Genomic DNA, 20,883 nt, shown 5'->3' on the forward strand with positions numbered 1-20,883 from the left:
AGTAGTCAGCAGATACCACTGCTCCCCTCTTTCAGCTCTGGGTGATAGCGTAGCATGTGGGCTTGCGGATTTGAAGTGTTTCCGAAGTACTTGACTTGCATTTTGCAGATTTTGCACACTGCATAAGTCATGTCAATATCCTTCTTACGCAGCAAATAATAAATCCAAAATGCACAGCAAAGATGGTGCTGGCTGAATTAGCTCTTCGTCCACCATGCTAAGCTGCAGCTCACGAATGTTTAAAGCACGTCGGACCCTCCCCTCGCGGGGACGCTGTAGTACGGAAGCCGTTGCCTGACAAACAGTACACGCAGCGAGTAAGCAAGAAAATGTTTAAAAAATGCTTTTTAAAAATCAATTCTTGGACATTTTGGATCGATTCAGAATCGTAATAAATAAGAATCGCGATTCGGACGTGAATCAATTTTTTCCGGCACCCCTAATTTCTATATTTACGAGGTCTGTTAGAAAACTATCCGACCTTTTTATTTTTTGCAAAAACTATATGGATTTGAATCATGTGCGCTTGCATCAGCCAAGCTTGAACCTTTGTGCGCATGTGTGAGTTTTTTCACGCCTGTCGGTTGCGTCATTCCCCTGTGAGCAGGCTTTCAGTGAGCACTGGTCCACCCCCCTCATCGGATTTTCATTGCGAGGAAAATGTCTGAACGTTTTGGAGCTTTGCTGCATCAAATTTTTCCAGAAACTGTGAGAGACAGCCAGGTGTAAACCATTCGGAGGATTCAGACGGCTTTCAGGGACGATTCTATGGGGATCACACAGATTAAGGAGTGTTACAACCGGTTTAAAGACGGCGCATAATGACTGAGGGCGCGCCGCGCTCCGAGCGGCGATCGACAGGCTGAAACGACCAGATCATTTCCAAACTGAATGTTGTGTTGATCCGGGACGTCGTCTGACTACCAGAGAAATGGCAGAAGATGTGCACATAGCACTTTTTCGCCACATTCCACTGTTACAGGAGTTTTTGTCATGGAAAGAGGAGCAGAGGAATTCGCCACGGAGCCGCTAATGGCGCGGGACAAAAGCACCTCTGTGTTTGTCTCACAGGACATGTTGTAACATGCCCAGCTCTTGCACCATTCGGAAGATTCAGACGGCTTTCGGTGGCTTTAGTCGTGTGACTATCCGAGAAATTGTGGACGAGCTGGACATGCCACATGTCCTGTGAGGCTTCATCATGGAGTTGCTTTTTGTCCCGCACCATTAGCGGCTCCGTCCCGACGCACGAATTCCTCTGCGTCATTCCACACAGGCGAATGACGCAACCGACAGGCGTGAAAAAACTCACGCATGCGCACGAAGGTTCAAGCTTGGCTGATGCAAGCGCACATGATTCAAATCCATATAGTTTTTGCAAAAAATAAAAAGGTCGGATAGTTTTCTAACAGACCTCGTATTTATGTTCATTGTTAGTTGGTTTTATCTCTTCTGTTTTATGTTCTTGTCTGTTTCTCTAAAATTGTATTGTAGCAATTATTACTATTATTGTTGTTGCTATTATTATCAACATATGAATAAAAAATAAATTAAACATGAATAAAAATAAATAAAAAAATCCAATTTGTAATACATTTGACTCTTTTACGACAACAAACGCTGAGCCATTAATTATTATATAGAAAACAAATGCATACAAACGTGCTGAGATGTGAACAGCTTAATGCTAACTTTAACAATGAAAACGCCATAGACATGCTAACGTGTTAGCATTGGTCCCATTTTAAAGTTGTAAAATACATCTGTTTCAGAAGACCATAACAGGTCGGTTTAACATAAAAAAGGTCAATATTACTCACGGACATATGCTCTTTAGGGTTTTAGCGGGAAAAAATTAAGATAAAGCGAAGGTAGTGTATATTTTGCTGGATATGGCAAACATGCACCTAGATTGGCTCGTTCAAATGATGTCATCATAGAGGGTATTTCAACATGGCGGCACCCTCGTCATTGAGTGTTGGTGCTAATTTTTCATCTTTAAATGCCAAATGTTGGTGCTAATTTTTCATCTTTAAATGCCGTTTTGGGTGCCATAAAGTCGTTTCAGAACAGAAAATCACATAGTGGTGGAGGGATTCTCGGACGCTACAAGCAGCTCAAAAACGTGGCATAGCCGTGCCCAAATTTATTTCCGCCGTGTGGCGAAAATTATTTCCACCGTGTCGAAATTATTTCCACCGGTGCTTTTCGCCACATGGTGGAAATGATTTCTGGCACGGTGGAAAAAAATGAAAAATCAGTCCACCTCTGAAAATAGTGAATGGTAAAATATGCCAATTTTCAATAATGAAAATCACCAATATCGAGCTACTATCATGAAAGTGACATAAGATCTTATACTCCGATCACCTTCAAGTTCCTGCCCTGCCATTCCGTCGTGAATAAATTGAGATGGCCGGCAAAGCCACGTATGGTGAAATATCGTCCAGTTCAACTTTGCCGGACCTGATTTTTTCATCACAGGTTCTGGTACTGATGACGTCATTTGAATTAGCCAATCAGATAGGAGATCCGGCAAAACATCACTAGCTGTAAGTTTGCTTGGTCCGGCAAAATATCCACTGCCTAAAGTGAAATAAAACAATGAACCATCAAAGCACTGCTTCACTGGTTCAAAGCAAAGCCACACCTTGCTCTGCTTGGTGAAGGTCTGCCAATGTTCCCACGAAGACAGGGAAGAGAAGGACCGCGGCTTATGGCAAGCAGTAAAGAGGAGTGAAAATTCACACAGTTCCTTCCTCCGCGGTGCGGTGCCATCCATGCAGACATTGCTGCTGCTTTGATTAGCGCAGAATGGGATGTTGCTTTGACACCGAGTATCATATTTTGGCCCCATAACACCACATGTGCACACATATGTGTGGCCCTCAACATACTGCTGCGTATTGAGAAAAAATTCCACGTGAAGTGGGCGGAGAGCTGCTCATTGCAGCGTAGACGATACGCTGTAATGAGCAGCTCTACGAATATGCCAATGTGACAGGGGCTTGAGAGGCAGAAAAATAGCAGCAAGGCCTACATATGTAGCAGTAAGCATACAGTAAGCAACCATATGCAACTGTAAGCAAGACTAGGAACGCAACCATACGCCATCACACACCAGCTTACACAGGGAGTACTCCAAATCTACACAATTTTCCAGCATACTCCATACACATCACAATGCAACTGTATGCAAGCCCAGTGTGAAAAGGGCTTTAACTGTACCTTCACAGTTACAGTGGCTAACAGCCCCACTGGTTTATCAGACCACTGCCATGGAAAAATAAAAAAATGAATGCAAATAAACTCCAGCTTAGTAGAAGTGACACTACAATGCTCAGCAGAACATGCAATCTCTCTCTCGCAGATTTGCGTATACAGTAGCGCAGTGTTGCACAGAATTGCTTAAAAACTGTGTACTTTCTGCGCCCAGCGCTCTACTCAAGGGGATTTAAAACAATATTTGACAGTCATAACAACCTGTTATGGAGTAAAAGTATTACAATGTTTAGTGAACAAACCTGCTTTGTACAAACGAACTTGAGGACTAAAAACAGCTTCCAGAACTTTCCATCCTTTGTTCTCTTCTTTTAAATGATGAATTTCTTCTTCATAGTTTGCGATCAATCCTTCTAACAACTCAAATATTTCTTCATCAGCAGCAGTTGTTTCAGCCTGTCCCTCAGCTGTTGGGCTTTAGACATGTTTGTAGAAATCCTTTAAAAAGACACAAAAAGAGTTATTGACCAAGTGAATTGATGAATCAGTGAACTATCCCCAGACAATGGAACAACAACCTTGCGCCGTTATACTGCCATCTAGCGCCGCTATACTGAGTGATGTCATCTCGTGATGTTTTAACATGAAACCCGGTAGGAATCTGACGACACGCAAACCCATTTTTGTGGGAAAATTTCACATAGACAACTTCAACTCTTGATTTTTTCCGGATTACATCCAGATGACACAACCCATGACAAAATGCAAACATTACACAAAGCCCGATGATCAGAACATGATCTCTGCATGTTTTGTTTCATCTTGGTGGGGACCACAGTCTGTGTGGGGCGCAGCCATCGCCGGGCTGTCCGGGGAGGAGGCATGCTGGCGCTGAGCGTACAGAGGCAGGTGCACAGCTGACTCGATCGATGCTGTCTGCCGTGGGACCGATCAGATCAGAGGCCCAGTTCACTGTGACAGTGAACTGGGTCTCCACTGTGAGAAAACTTACAGCCGTTTTCCACTGTGCCAAAACAGTGCACATGCACGTGCATTAATCATGAACGCAGCCCGTTAAAACTTTACTAGATACTCAGCATGTGTTGTCATGGATTTAACTGTCAAAATACATCTGTGTGATCAGACAGCATGCTGTCTGACAGACAACCTGATAAACAGTGGAGAGGTGTGCATGTACGGTGCATGACATGGTGTGTGCTGCACCGTTACAGAAAGTCTCACGTCATGACACTCTGAGTAAAATAAAAATAAAGCCTACCAGCTATACTGAGAGGAGCATAAAAAAAGATAAGGACACTTACTTGTGATTTCCAAAGTCCACACCACCAAAGAGTCCCCACGCATGCAATCGCCAGCCAGTATCATGGAGCTCCTCAAAAGTTCTCTCACGGTCAGTGGCGGTCCTAGAGTGATTTACTCCCTGGGCGAAACCCCCTGCGTGCGCCCCCCCGCGCACACTAACATGGCCACCACCTCCACCCCACCACCCATGAAAACAATAACTTCGTCCAGAACACCCACAATCCCACAAATTAACTCACAACAGCTATTTTCAAGAACAAATTTCTGGTTTTAATGACTACTGCAATAACAAACACAAAGAAATTGGCACAGTCTAATGTGTCATCATCTATGGACTTATCTGCAATGATCATCTCAAAGGTTTGCAGGAGGGCATCATAAATGTTTGCCACAGTGCTCACTATCCGTGATGTGAAATTCCATTGAGTAGGAGCATTTCTGGGCAACTTTGAGCAGCCTGCAGACTCAAGAAAAGACATCATCTTTGTGGATTTTGAGAAAAATGTGGCAAACCCAGAGAGTGATGCAAAAAATATTCTGCACTGATAAGCATTTAGCCCCCTGAGACAGAACCAGATTCAGTCTGTGTGCATAGCAATGCACAAACATTGCACTGGGGGCTATTGCTTTAACTTTGGCCTGCAAACCATTGAGAGCTGAAGCCATGACAGCAGCCATGGCTTCTTCGTAAGGAAGACTATCAAATGGCTTCGCCAAAATCCGGTCCACAACATTCAAATTGTCTGCCATTATGTGCAGCTTGCTACCTAGCTAGCTCGCTAGCTGGGACTGGTGCAAGGCTAGTGTGAAGTTTGTCCGCCTGTGACCGCTTTGTGACGGTGGAGGAGCTCAGCAGCACCCGCTGCTCGGTAGGGACAGAAACTGCGATGCCGCCCCGGGCGGCTGCCCGGTCGGCCCACCTCCAGGACCGCCCCTGCTCACGGTTCTGCCACGTTAGATAGAAAGTCCATTATCTCCTGAAAATAACATATTCTATCCCTTTTCCAATACAAGAAATCCATCTCCATGTCCAGGTGGCCTGTAGAAACAACGTTGTGGAGACAATCTGTATGCACGTTCACGGCAGGACTTAAAACAGCGTCCAGAGACACTCAGCAGCATCAGCACACGTTAGGCTCTAACAGACTCTAAAAGAACTGAGTGTTTTGGGGCAAAGTGTGTCGCCTCCTGTCTCTCTGTAGCCTCTGTAAATCCGAAGCCTCACTTTCGAATGAAAGCTCAGAAGCTTCATTATCAGATGAAGTAGTGTTTGTTTCACTGTCAGCCAGCCATCAGGATGTTTCTGCTTTTCCTAAATTGCACATCCCATGCAGAGAAATGCAGTAAGACTTTTCCAGAAATGCACCTGCTGACGCAGGGAGGAAAGCTGGACCTTTATTTATTTATTTGTTTTTTGACAGTACAGAGGGGCAACAAAATCTGAATCACAAGGACAAGGTGAGACTTTCACAATTTGAAGTGAATGCCCCCAGCCTGGTGATATTGTGACTTGGGCATTCAAACTTTGAAAATTTAAATTATGCAGGGAAAATGTGTAAAAAAAAAAAAAAAAAAAAAAGTCAGGAATCGCCCACATTTTCAATTGCCTTTCTGTACATTATTTTTCTTTCAAATAAGTTTACTGCACATTCATAACATGTAGACAATGTGTCAATGAAACAAACATTTTAGATTAATTTCACTAATCAACATTTCAGCATGGAGGTAGACCAGAAACAGCACTAAAAGATTTTCATTTTTGTCGTTGGACCTCAGGACACAAGGTCCTGAGGTCATATCCTCCTGACTACCTTCGTGGTAGTCAGGAGGATATGACCCCGAGTGGAAGCGCTGGGCGCCACTTCAAGTTATAGTTGCCCACAGTACTGCCATACTAAATTTCTGGGGAGAACCCTGAGTGAGCAAAAAAGTTGTTAATGAGAAACCAGGAATGACTGAAAACAGGCCAATTTAACCATTTGGTCACAAAGTCTGAAAGGAGTTGGACTGAGGACAGCGACGAGACACTGCAGGGCTGTTTTAAGACAACAGACTGGAATGTGGAGCGGAAAACTGCCAATTTTAAGGTTGTGTTATTGACTTATAAAGTTGTTCATGGACTGGCGACGTCTTATCTGGTCAATCTGGTGAAACTCTATGTGCCGGCCCAGGTTTTGCAGTCGCAGGATGCGGGACAACTCTGTATTCCCAGGGTGAAGAAGAAATCAGTGTGTCAAAGAGCTTTAAAAGACTTAAAACCTATTTTTATTCCCCTTCTTATGAATAGCTTTTAGTTTTTTTAATCTGTTTTATTCTTTTGTATTTTAATTATGTATTTGAATTTTTTTAATTTTTACTCATTTATTTTAAATTTTATACTAAACTGTTCTGTGTGAGGTGCCTTGAGGCAGCTTTTGTTGTGAGTTGGCGCTTTATAAGTTGATTAAATTGAAACTTTCTCCTGGACGGACTGCCTCCTTGGTGTCTGGCATGAATGGCGCTCTTCTAATTAATACAGAGTTGTAATTGTTTCTCTTATTTCTGTTACCAGTCTAACACTTCTATTAGTTTTTAAGGTGTAACCACTGTGAGTTTTAGCTCATTATTTTTATTTTGTTTAGCATTACTATGTATCACCATGACATGGCTTCACAACAGGATCCAAACCAGTTTAATTGATATACCAGGTTACAAACGTTACAGAAAAGATAGAAAAACAGGTAAAGGAGGAGGAGTAGCACTGTATTTAAGTGATTTTATTATGTATACGGAAGTTACTCTTGAAAAGGAATTGAATCTGGAATATATTTGTGTTATTTCATTGTCTTCAAATATGCACTTTAAAATAATTGTCTTATATAATCCTCCTTCTTGCAAAGATGTTTTTTATGACAAACTTGGTAAACTGATTAAGCAGGCAGCACACAAGTCCGAAGTTATTATACTGGGCGATTTCAATATAGATTGGTCCAATTCTGGTAAAAAGAAGAAACTAAATTCTTTAATGACTAAATTTGACTTCACCCAAGTAATTAAAGGTGCAACAAGGATCTCTAAATCTTCTAGGACACAGATAGAGCTAATTTTTTCAAATAAAGATGATCGAGTCATGAAATCATAGTTTTCTGACTGGGTGTCTGACCATATGATTCTTATTGCATGAAAATTATCCAAAAAACATCTGAATATGAGCAAAACAAAGTCAAATATTTTGACTATTCAAGTGTGATTTTCCAACTATTGATAATTAGTTAAATGCCCTTGATTGGAAAACAATAAAAAAAACAATAATGAGGTACACAGTTGTTGCAAAGAAGTAATGCATAAGGTTGAAGAGATCCTTTCCAAATTCTTGAAAAAACAAAAAAATGTCAAAAAGATGTCCTTGCCTTGGCTCAATGACGAAATAAGGAGACAAATGAAATAAAAGAGACCTGGCTTTGAAAAAAGCTGTAAAGACAAAAACTACTACTGACATAAATATCTTCAAAAGTTTAAGAAATCAAGTTACCAAAAACTTAGATATTGCGAAAACAAATTACTATATAACAATAATAACTGAGGCCAAGGGAAATTCTACTTGTTATGTGGAAACAAATAAATATTGTAAAACCTTCTATTAAAACAACTCAACATGAATGAGTTGGAGACAGGCATATCAAGGATGGGAAACAAATAGAAGAATTTAACATGTTTGTTTCATCAGTAAAGGAACTAGAAAAACAGTATGATTCAGAAAAACTTCAAAAATTTATAGAATATCATACAATGTTACTATGCAATCCTGTATTCTCATTAGAGCTAACAAATTAAGCAAAAGTGCTTGAATTAATAAACAAAATTAATCAAAGCCAGAGTAAGGATCTTTTTCACATGAATACAGCCTTCCTGAAACAAACTAAGCACAACAGGATCAGGAGGCTTTGTTAAGTCGCTGACACACTTGATAAATCTGTCCATCCAAAGTGGACAATTCCCCACACTTCAGAAAAAGGCAAGAGTCATATCAATCTTAAAGTCGGGGTCGCCAGACCAGGCGTGTAACTATCGGCCTGTAAGTATCTTGCCAGTTTTCTCAAAGGTATTGGAAAAAAAAAGTGTCTTGTCAGTTTATAGAATCAAATAATATTTTACATCCATTGCAATTTGGCTTCCGCTCTCTGTACTCCACAGAAACAGCAAATTGTTTCTTTGTGGAAAATCTGAAACATGCAATAGATTGTGGTGAAGTGATTGGTGCTATTTTTTTGGACCTTAAAAAAAGCATTTGATACACTAAACCTTAATATTCTGTTTGAAAAACTGGCCAATCTCAACTTCTCAACAAAAACTCTACAATGGTTCAAATCATATTTAGAAGAGAGAGGGCAATGAGTAGTGTTCCATAACGGAACAACTGAATTTACAGATAAATGGACAAAACATCTTACAGGTCCCAGAGATTAAATATCTGGGCCTGGTTTTAGACTCTCATCTTAAATTTGATAGTCACATCAAAAAAGTCTGCAGAGTTGTCAAAGCAAACCTTTTTACATTTAGAATGATCAGGGACCACCTGCCATTCTCTGCTGTGCGCACTTTTATGCATTGCATGATTCTTTCCCACATAAGTTACTGCATCAGCTCATGGTCACAGGCCACAATCACTACAGTCAGGCCTTTGCAAATGATCTACAACAGAGCTGTGAAAATCTTGGATAAAAAGCCCATCAGATCACATCACTGTGTTAGTATTAAGAATCTAAAAATGTTAACGTTTGTAAATTTTATGAAATATTGTCAGTTAAAGTTAATGTTTAAATGTGTGCACCAACAGGCCCCAATGGTCCTCAGTGATTGTATAGCTCCTCTCAGGTCTGTGGGCTCTTGGACCAGAGGAGCTCAGAGTGGGAACTGTCAAATACCAAGACGGAAAACATCATTTGGTCAGTCTGCTTTCAGTGTGCAGGCTGCTAAAGCCTGGAACTCTCTGCCCACTGATCTGAAGGGAGAGACGAACTGGGTCCTCTTCAAACATAAATTCCAGGACTTTTTAATCAGAGGTCAGAAGTGTGACCATCACTGACCGCTTATTAACTTTGTGTTGTAATGTCTTTATTGTGTTTGTTTGTTTTGTTTTTTTTTGTTTTGTTTTATGCAAGACCCATCTAGGGACGGACATTGTGAATTAGCACTTGCTAAAATGTTGTAGTATGTAACATGACTCATGGAACATACTTGTCCCTATTGAAATAAACCTAATGATTACATTAAATAGACTAGAAGCACTTTCAGAAAGTGCAAACCTCCGCCAAAGCCATGGGGTCACTGACGCCATAACATCTACACGCCGTGGAATTATTGAACCTAAAAAAGTCTAACAATGATGTTTGCTCAGTAGTAAAAAAACGTTTCATCTGCTGTGACTGGATAGCATGTATCGTTAACGCTTGGCATCAGTTTATTGCAACTTGCACCTTTCCCAGAAGCTACTGTCATCTGAGCACTGATATTGATATTGCATGTGCTTATAGACAAAAACAAATAAGAGACAAAATTCAATTTATTATTCAACTAAACTGCAAATGTATGAATTTAACATTTATGAAACACTTCTCTAAACAAGGCCATAGGGTCACTACCCTAAAGAGATTTCCTCCTTGGCACAGTGATCTATTTCTTTGTCTCTTTCTCTAAAATTGTATATAATAATCATTAGATTATTAATATATAAACAAAAATAAATTTAAGAAATATTACAATTTGAAAACAAATGCACCCGAACGTGATGACAGCTGCAACTGCTTAATGCTAACTTTTAACATTGAAAATGCCATAGACATGCTAACGCGTTAGCATCGGGATCCGGATCATGATCCGGATCACCACTAAAATTTAATCACTTGTTCCTCTTGTCATTTCCAACCACTCCACAAAATTTAATCAAAATCCGTTCAAAACTTTTTGAGTTATCCTGCTGACAAACAGACAAACAAACGCGACCGAAAACATAACCTCCTTGGCGGAGGTAACAAATGCACCCGAACGTGATGACAGCTGCAACTGCTTAATGCTAACTTTTAACATTGAAAATGCCATAGACATGCTAACGCGTTAGCATCGGGATCCAGATCATGATCAACATCACCATTAAAATTTAATCACTTGTTCCTCTTGTCTTTTCCAACCAGTTATGTTGAGTTATCCTGCTGACAGACAGACAAACAAACAAACCCGACCAAAAACATAACCTCCTTGGCGGAGGTAATGATCCGCTGACTTAACTTGGGTTAAAGTGATCTGAAAATGCCGTTTAGGTGCAGCAAGAAGCTGACAAAGAAAGCTGTGGCGTGACAAAGCTGACAAAGCTGTGGCGTGAGCTTACATAAGTGTGTATTTTATAGAGCTGGGTATCAGTTCAAATTTCAAGAATAGATTCAATTCCGATTCTTAAGATTCAGAATCAAATATTTCAATTAGATATCAATTTGGATTAGTGTTATTAAAACAAATCTTGAGTTGTTAACTAATTGTCTAGTTATTAGTTGCAACATATAAATACTAGTATTACGTATATTGGCATTTGACACCAAATTAATGAAGTATTGGTAGTTAAGAATGATGGCTATAAGACTGATGGCACAGACCAATCCCCCTCCCAGAATGATTGAGTAGTATTTTTATTTTACAAACATGCTGAAGGGCAGAATTACTGAACAGATCCAGGGAACCTAAAAAAGGGCAACAGAGGTAACTGGTTCATTGCCCCTGACACTGGTACATTTCTACATGCTTCCAAATTTTGGCCTGATGCCTTGTTTCTTTTGGCTATAAAGTAAGGCTGTAACAAAGATTAAAAAAAATAAATAAATAATAATAAAAACCTGTGGCTTTAGTTCACAAAATTTGGCCCCTAAAATGCAGGCAATAGTGTTTCAGAGAGTTATAAATTTAAAAATTTTCCAGGGGCAACACCTCCGTGTTGATAACCATTTGTAAAATCCAGGCGGCTTTTGATGGCTTTCAGTGGAGTGAGTATCTGAGAAATTGTTTAACAGCTGGACATGTTCCAACTTGTCCTTAAGGCTTCCAACAGAGGTGTTTTTCGTGTGGCGGAGCATCGCGGCGGCTGCGAGCCGACGCGCGGACCCGTCCGCACGTCTTTCATTAAAAAAATCTCCTTTAACAGTGGAATATCCGGATAAAATGCTGAAACCGACTTCTTCTGAAACTTCTCTGTTCTCTCACGACGTCCTGGATCAATAGAGCCTGAAATGTGGAGGTTTTCAGCTTGAAACAGGCTGATGACGCCGCCTGAGAGCGCTTGCGACGTCTCGCACTGTGGGAAGTCCTTAAAGCGACAGTGTCACCTCAAAATCTCTCATCAGCCGTTAAAATTTTCACTGAAAACCAGCTTAATTTTTCGAACCATGTCCACTTCGATGTGTCTCACAGGTTTAGAAAAAATTTTGATCAAACAAAGCGCCAGTCTCTCAGCAACTTCTCAGACAAAGGAATTCCGACGAGGGGCTGGACGACTCCTCCCACAAGGAGTGCTCACAGGCGAATGACGTCACCGACAGGCGTGGAAAAACTCACGCATGCGCACGAGGGTTCAAGCATGTCTGACGTAAAAACATATGAATGAAATCCATATAGTTTTTGAAAAAAATAAAAAGGACCTATACTTTATGGACAGACCTTGTGTGTGTGTGTGTGTGTGTGTGTGTGTGTGTGTGTATATATATATATATATATACACACACACACACATACATATACACGAATGCACTCCGCTTCGCGTCGTGGTGTTTTACACTCCACGTCGTGCATTCAAACCGTATAATGCACAGCTTCTCGTTTAATCCTTACATACAACCCCTGGCAAAAATTATGGAATCACCGGCCTCGGAGGATGTTCATTCAGTTGTTTAATTTTGTAGAAAAAAAGCAGATCACAGACATGACACAAAACTAAAGTCATTTCAAATGGCAACTTTCTGGCTTTAAGAAACACTATAAGAAATCAGGAAAAAAAAAATTGTGGCAGTCAGTAACGGTTACTTTTTTTAGACCAAGCAGAGGGAAAAAAATATGGAATCACTCACTTCTGAGGAAAAAATAATGGAATCATGAAAAACAAAAGAACGCTCCAACACATCACTAGTATTTTGTTGCACCACCTCTGGCTTTTATAACAGCTTGCAGTCTCTGAGGCATGGACTTGAGTGACAAACAGTACTCTTCATCAATCTGGCTCCAACTTTCTCTGATTGCTGTTGCCAGATCAGCTTTGCAGGTTGGAGCCTTGTCATGGACCATTTTCTTCAACTTCCACCAAAGATTTTCAATTGGATTAAGATCCGGACTATTTGCAGGCCATGACATTGACCCTATGTGTCTTTTTTGCAAGGAATGTTTTCACAGTTTTTGCTCTATGGCAAGATCCATTATCATCTTGAAAAATGATTTCATCACCCCCAAACATCCTTTCAATTGATGGGATAAGAAAAATGTCCAAAATATCAACATAAACTTGTGCATTTATTGATGATGTAATGACAGCCATCTCCCCAGTGCCTTTACCTGACATGCAGCCCCATATCATCAATGACTGTGGAAATTTACATGTTCTCTTCAGGCAGTCATCTTTATAAATCTCATTGGAACGGCACCAAACAAAAGTTCTAGCATCACCACCTTGCCCAATGCAGATTCGAGATTCATCGCTGAATATGCCTTCATTCAAGTAATCCACAGTCCACAATTGCTTTTCCTTAGCCCATTGTAACCTTGTTTTTTTCTGTTTAGGGGTTAATGATGGCTTTCGTTTAGCTTTTCTGTATGTAAATCCCATTTCCTTTAGGCGGTTTCTTACAGTTCGGTCACAGACGTTGACTCCAGTTTCCTCCCATTCGTTCCTTATTTGTTTTGTTGTGCATTTTCGATTTTTGAGACATACTGCTTTAAGTTTTCTGTCTTGACGCTTTGACGTCTTCCTTGGTCTACCAGTATGTTTGCCTTTAACAACCCTCCCATGCTGTTTGTATTTGGTCCAGAGTTTAGACACAGCTGACTGTGAACAACCAACATCTTTTGCAACATTGCGTGATGATTTACCCTCTTAAAAGAGTCTGATAATCCTCTCCTTTGTTTCAATTGACATTGCTCGTGTTGGAGCCATGATTCATGTCAGTCCACTTGGTGCAACAGCTCTCCAAGGTGTGATCACTCCTTTTTAGATGCAGACTAACGAGCAGATCTGATGTGATGCAGGTGTTAGTTTTGGGGATGAAAATTTACAGGGTGATTCCATAATTTATTCCTCAGAATTGAGTGAGTCCATATTTTTTTTTCCCTCTGCTTGGTCTAAAAAGTAACCGTTACTGACTGCCACAATTTTTTTTTCTTGATTTCTTATAGTGTTTCTTAAAGCTAGAAAGTTGCCATTTGACATGACTTTAGTTTTGTGTCATGTCTGTGATCTACTTTTTTTCTACAAAATTAAACAACTGAATGAACATCCTCCGAGGCCGGTGATTCCATAATTTTTGCCAGGGGTTGTACACACACACACACACACACACATATATATATATATATATATATATATATATATATATATATATATATACACACGAGGTCTGTCCGTAAAGTATAGGTCCTTTTTATTTTTTTTCAAAAACTATATGGATTTCATTCATATGTTTTTACGTCAGACATGCTTGAACCCTCGTGCGCATGCGTGAGTTTTTCCACGCCTGTCGGTGACGTCATTCGCCTGTGAGCACTCCTTGTGGGAGGAGTCGTCCAGCCCCTCGTCGGAATTCCTTTGTCTGAGAAGTTGCTGAGAGACTGGCGCTTTGTTTGATCAAAATTTTTTCTAAACCTGTGAGACACATCGAAGTGGACATGGTTCGAAAAATTAAGCTGGTCTTCAGTGAAACTTTTAACAGCTGATGAGAGATTTTGAGGTGATTCTGTCGCTTTAAGGACTTTTCACGGAGCGAAACGTTGCGCAGCGCTCTCAGGCGGCGTCATCAGCCTGTTTCAAGCTTAAAACCTCCACATTTCAGGCTCTGTTGATCCAGGACGTCGTGAGAGAACAGAGAAGTTTCAGAAGAAGTCGGTTTCAGCATTTTATCCGGATATTCCACTGTTAAAGGAGATTTTTTTAATGAAAGACGTGCGGGCGGATTGCAGCGTCGGCTCGCAGCCGCCGCGACGCTCCGCCACAGGAAAAACACCTCTGTTGGAAGCCTTGAGGACAAGTTGGAACATCTCCAGCTGATAAACAATTTCTCATATACTCACTCCACTGAAAGCCATCAAAAGCCAACTGGATTTTAACAAATGGTTATCAACACGGAGGTGTTTTTCCTGTGCCGCCGCGCTGCGTCGGCTGCGTCCCGACGCGCGGACCCGTCCGCACGTCTTTCATTAAAAAAATCTCCTTTAACAGTGGAATATCCGGATAAAATGCTGAAACCGACTTCTTCTGAAACTTCTCTGTTCTCTCACGATGTACTGGATCAATAGAGCCTGAAATGTGGAGGTTTTAAGCTTGAAAACAGGCTGATGACGCTGCCTGAGAGCGCTGAGCGACGTCTCACACCGTGAAAAGTCCTTAAAGCGACAGAATCGCCTCAAAATCTCTCATCAGCTGTTAAAATTTTCACTGAAAACCAGCTTAATTTTTCGAACCATGTCCACTTCGATGTGTCTCACAGGTTTAGAAAAAATTTTGATCAAACAAAGCGCCAGTCTCTCAGCAACTTCTCAGACAAAGGAATTCCGACGAGGGGCTGGACGACTCCTCCCACAAGGAGTGCTCACAGGCGAATGACGTCACCGACAGGCATGGAAAAACTCACGCATGCGCACGAGGGTGCAAGCATGTCTGACGTAAAAACATATGAATGAAATCCATATAGTTTTTGAAAAAAATAAAAAGGACCTATACTTTACGGACAGACCTCGTGTGTGTGTGTGTATGTATATGTGTATGTATATATATATGTATATATATATATATATATATATATATATATATATATATATATATATATATATATATATGCGAGGTCTGTTAGAAAAGTATCGTACCTTTTTATTTTTTTCAAAAACTATATGGATTTGATTCATATGTTTTTACGTCAGCCAAGCTTGAACCTTCGTGCGCATGTGAGTTTTTCCACGCCTGTCGGTTGCGTCATTCGCCTGTGGGCAGGCTTTGAGTGAGCACTGCTCCACCCCTCTCGTCATTGTTTCATTGCGAGGAAATGGCAGAATGATTTGGGCTTTTTTTCCATCAGAATTTTTTCAGAAACTGTTAGAGACAGGCAGCTAGAAACCATTCGAAAAATTTATCTGGCTTTCGGTGAAAATTTTAAGGGCTTCACAGAGAATGAGTGTTACTACAGCTTTAAGGACGGCCCCTTAACAGCTTTAAGGACAAGCCCAGCTCTCCACAATTTCTCTTATACTCACTCGACTGGTAAGCACTGAAAGCCGAGATAGGCATGTCCCAACTTGTCCTCTAACACTCCGAAACGGAGGTGTTCCTTTGTCTCGCTTCATCAGTGAATCGGTCGTGACGTGCGAAGCCTCCACGCGGCTTTCCATGACAAAATCTCTTGTTGAAAGTGAAATCTGCCGGAAAAATGGCTGATGTCCAGCTCTTGTGATAACCAGAGAAACTGCACACGACGGTCCCGGCTCCACACAGCGCTCCGTTTAGAAATTATGTGGTGGTTTCTGCCTCTCGATGCGGCTCAGAGCGTGGCGCGCCGTGTGCCATTGTGGGCCGTCCTTAAAGCTGTAGTAACACTCCTTATTCTCTGTGAAGCCCGTAAAATTTTCACCGAAAGGCAGGTAAATTTTTCGAATGGTTTCCAGCTGCCTGTCTCTAACAGTTTCTGAAAAAATTCTGTTGGAAAAAAAGCCCAAATCATTCCGCCATTTCCTCGCAATGAAACAACGATGAGAGGGGTGGAGCAGTGCTCACTCAAAGCCTGCCCACAGGCGAATGACGCAACCGACAGGCATGGAAAAACTCACGCATGCGCATGAAGGTTCAAGCTTGGCTGACGTAAAAACATACGAATCAAATCCATATAGTTTTTGAAAAAAATAAAAAGGTACGATACTTTTCTAACAGACCTCGTGTATATATATATATATGTGTGTATATATATATATATGTGTATATATATACACACACCCAATTCCAATGAAGTTGGGATGTTGTGTAAAATGTAAATAAAAACAGTATACAATGATTTGCAAATCCTCTTCAACCTATATTCAATTGTGTAGCATGGCCTTGATTCGCCCTAATTAAATAAATACATTAATGCTGCCTCAAGAAAAACCTGAGGTTTGAACTGCAGGCAGAGACTGTTTTTACTCCCAGTGGAGAAATTCCTGCGTCCATCTGGAGATATGCCTGAGACCCCCACCCCCCCATGGGCCAACACTGTGCTTCACAGCAAAACAGAACTATAACTCAAAGTTCTTCATAGGGATCCCTTGCCTTCTTAACGGTTAAATTTCGGTCACTATGAATTACATGACATTATAATGGCTTCACGTCAGAATCTGAGCTTCTCCAGGCCAGGAGAACCCAAATTTTACGACTTCACGCCAAGGCCATAAACTCTGAGTCTTGACAATCAGCTTTTATCTTTAGGTCTGATTAAAAGAAAAGACCTTTGCTTAAAATAAAAAAATGCATCAGTATTAATCTTATTCATATATAAAACTTCTAATGTTGTTTGTGTTGATTAATCAAACAAAATGCTTTGCATATAATCATTCCATTTTATTGACAGGTGTTCCTTGTAAGTGATGTGTGTTTAAGTGTGATCTTCCTGCATTATCATGTTGATGGTGAAATATTCTGTTTTGACCAAATGGAGTGTTTAAGTGACAATTAATAATGCGTATCAATTTGAGTGTCTTAGAACAACAGTATACCAAAATAGCTAGTAAGTCCCTTCGGCTGCTCCCTTGTTTGCACTCGGGGTCGCCACAGCAAATCCAAGGTGGATCTGCTTGTTGAATTGGCACAGGTTTTACGCCGGATGCCCTTCCTGACGCAACTGCACATTACATGGAGAAATGTGGCAGGGGTGGGATTTGAATCCGGAGCCTTCTGAACTGAAATCAAGCGCATTAACCACTTGGCCACCACCCCTGCTACAGTATACCAAAATAGCTAATGTGTTTAAATAATTGAATCATTTCTGTCTGCCCTTCTGAACACATGAAATTTCTGTGAGATTACACCCCCTAAATGGGCGGAGTTTGGTGATGTCAGTCCCCCTTTCAAAGTTAAATCAGAGTTTCTGCTCGCTCTCTTGCTGTCTCTTGCCTCTTTACTCTCTTGGAGCGCCTGCCTTCCCTCTTCTCTTTTCTTAAACACTAAAATTTTATTCTTGGGTCAACAAGGCCCCATGCTAAGCTATGCTACCACGTGGCATTCATTCATTCATACGCTGCCATTGTTTGATAATTTAACAAATTGACGTTTTTAAAGTTCGTCAAGTCTTTCAAATTTTTAAGAGAACTTCCGATCTGAAATTTTCAAAATAATAGTGAATTTACAGAAAAGCGACTCTCCTTTACTGTTGGCTATTTTTCCAACACTCAGTTTTCAAAAACAAATGAAATCCAGGCACTCCAAAAATATGAGCTGCACAAGGAGGTATTAAAAGGCCTTTATTATAATGGCCAAGTCAACATGTTTCAACTGACCAGGTCTTCCTCTGGGCTTACATAAAAATATGGACAAACAAACTTAACTTAAAAAGGAAGTAAAAAACTAGGCATGCCCACAGCACAAAAAAACAAGCAGACACAGGTGTGGGAAGCAGGTTGGACAGCAGAGAACTAACCCGCCTCCATTCTTTTGCCCCTACCCACAATACGAGGTCTGTTAGAAAAGTACCTGACCTTTTAATTTTTTTCAAAACCTGATGGAATTGAATCACGTGTGCTTGCATGAGCTAACCTTGAACCTTCGTGTGCATGCGTGAATTTTTTCACGCCTGTCGATTGCATCATTTGCTTGCAAGCAGCCTTTGTGTATGAATGGGTGTAGTCTCTCCTCGGATTTTCTTTGCAAGGAAAATGGCGGAACAACTGGAGCAGCGCGACTGCATGAAATTTTGCCAGAAACTGGGCGACAGCCAGGTGAAAACCATTCGGATTATTCAGACAGCTTTCGGTGACGATCCTATTGGCATCAAGGAGTGGTACAACCGGTTTAAAGACGTCCGCACAACGGTGGAGAGCGAGCCACGCTCTGGTCGGCCATCAACATGCTGAAATGACCAGATCATTTCCAAAGTGAACACTGTGGTGATGCGGGACTGTCGTGTGACTATCCGAAAAATTGCAGAAGAGGTGGACATCAGCACTTTTTCTGCACATTCCACTGTGACAGAAGATTTGGCCATGAAAAGCGTTGCAGCGAAATTCATGCCAATGGCATCGGCACAAAGCTGCTAACGGAGCAAAGGCGCCTCCGTGTTGAAGTCTCACAGGACATGCTGTGACATGCCCAGCTCTTCCACAATTTCTCAGATAGTCACACTACTGAAAAGCCACCGAAGGACGTCTGAATGTTCCGAACATAAAACATACAAATTTTAGTTTCTGGTATCAGATTACCTCTAGATAGCTCTTCCTTAGTAGGTTTTTGATAGCAAAGTTGGCAATTTAGTCCAGTTGGTGCAGGCATGGGGGAATTGTAATGGATCCCTGAGACTAAATTATGCTTCTTTTGAGCCATAGACAATTTCACGGATACCTCCATTTTGAATTTGGCGTGGTGCACGCTGGGATTGCAAAGGGACAACCCACATTTTACACCTATTAGAAAATGCTTTGCGAACCGGGAGATATTAACAGTCCAGTCGCTCCAGTGAATCGTGCGCTCTCACAGAAAACACCACATTAACGAGGTGCTAATAATGACTGCACACTGTGAAACAGCAAACAGTTCTCTTTTCTCGCCACAACAGCAGACATGAGCCCTGGTCTTTAATCAGCAGACAGGTAATCTATGATTCACATCTTTAAATGAATAAAATAATAATCAGCCTCACTCATTATATTCTCAGGCTCAGATACACAATGGCATAACAAATGAGTATGATGGTTCAGCAGGGTTTTATCACTTAATTACCAGATCACACCCGAAAATAACAATTTCTACTATACTTTCTATTCGGCGGACGATGCGGGATGTCCCTTTGCAATCCCAGCGTGTACCGCGCCAAATCCAAAATGAAGGTACAGTGGAACCTCGAGATACGAGTTTAATTCATTCTGTGACCAAGCTTGTAAACCAATCTGCTCGTATTTCAATTTTCCCCATTGAAAAATAATTAGACATTTTAATCTGTTCCAGCCTTGTAAAACATCCCCAAACCACCCAAAATTATGAATACATTTTTTAATCAACAAATGGACATGTACGTATACCTGTGCCTAAGAAAATATGTAAAAGAAAAAAGTTTTATTAAGTGTTCTTACCTTAGATAAATGCGGTTAACGGAGGTGGAGAAGGGTGGGAGGAAGGAGGAAGGTTTGCGCACATTGTAAAAACAAACTAAACTTAGACTGTAGATCCTTAAAAAGGATCATACAGATGTAACTTTTTTCTCCACTTTCCTTTCTGCTCCAGTGATGCCCCGAAGCACGACCCGTAACTCAGATTTCCGCTCATATTCCAAACAAAAATATGGACCGAGCGACGGCTCGCATTTTAAAAACTTGTATGTTGATTCACTCGTATGTCGAGGTTCCACTGTATCCATGAAACAGTCTATTGATATTTTGCTAGATGATGCTGTTTGAGTCATAAATACATACCAATACTAATTATTTTCAAATTTGCATTTGAGTAGCACTTCGTTTATTATCAGATTTATGTACAGAGGTGCAGGGATGAAAAATCTCCACTTTCTGGTGGATTTCTGCTTTTCTGCCAGTCGCATGGGTCATTTTTGAGATCAGTGTAAATCTGTTGTGTTCGTTATTTAGGTCAGGCATCAATTTGGGCAAACCCCACTGCGCTGTTAGTTTCGGTCTAGTTAGCGATGGACACCGACAAGGCTGCATTTAAAGTAAAATGTCTTCATGAAGAGAGTGAGTTACCTGTTTACAGAGGCTTTTCTGTTTAATCGGGGATAGATAATGCGCGGAGTTGATAGTGATTCATTCCTGCCGAGTGGGGATTTAAGTTATTTGGCATTATTAGCTAAGGGCTAGCTAACTAGCGATATTTGATCTGCTCTGAGCAAATATCTGATCTGAGACCCGACGGCGAACACATGAACAACCGGAGTA

At 40.9% G+C, this 20,883-nt stretch overlaps 1 long non-coding RNA gene across 1 annotated transcript; it reads right to left on the bottom strand.

The window, feature by feature from the left end:
• Positions 1 to 3,591: 3,591 nt before the first annotated feature.
• Positions 3,592 to 20,743, bottom strand: LOC117531207. Its single transcript, XR_004566555.1, has 2 exons — positions 20,692 to 20,743; positions 3,592 to 3,720 (listed from the first exon to the last, which is right to left on the bottom strand). It is a non-coding gene; the product is annotated as an uncharacterized LOC117531207 (long non-coding RNA).
• Positions 20,744 to 20,883: the final 140 nt, after the last annotated feature.

Source organism: Thalassophryne amazonica, chromosome 18 (assembly GCF_902500255.1).
Source record: "Thalassophryne amazonica chromosome 18, fThaAma1.1, whole genome shotgun sequence".
Classification (NCBI taxonomy): Eukaryota; Metazoa; Chordata; class Actinopteri; order Batrachoidiformes; family Batrachoididae; genus Thalassophryne; species Thalassophryne amazonica.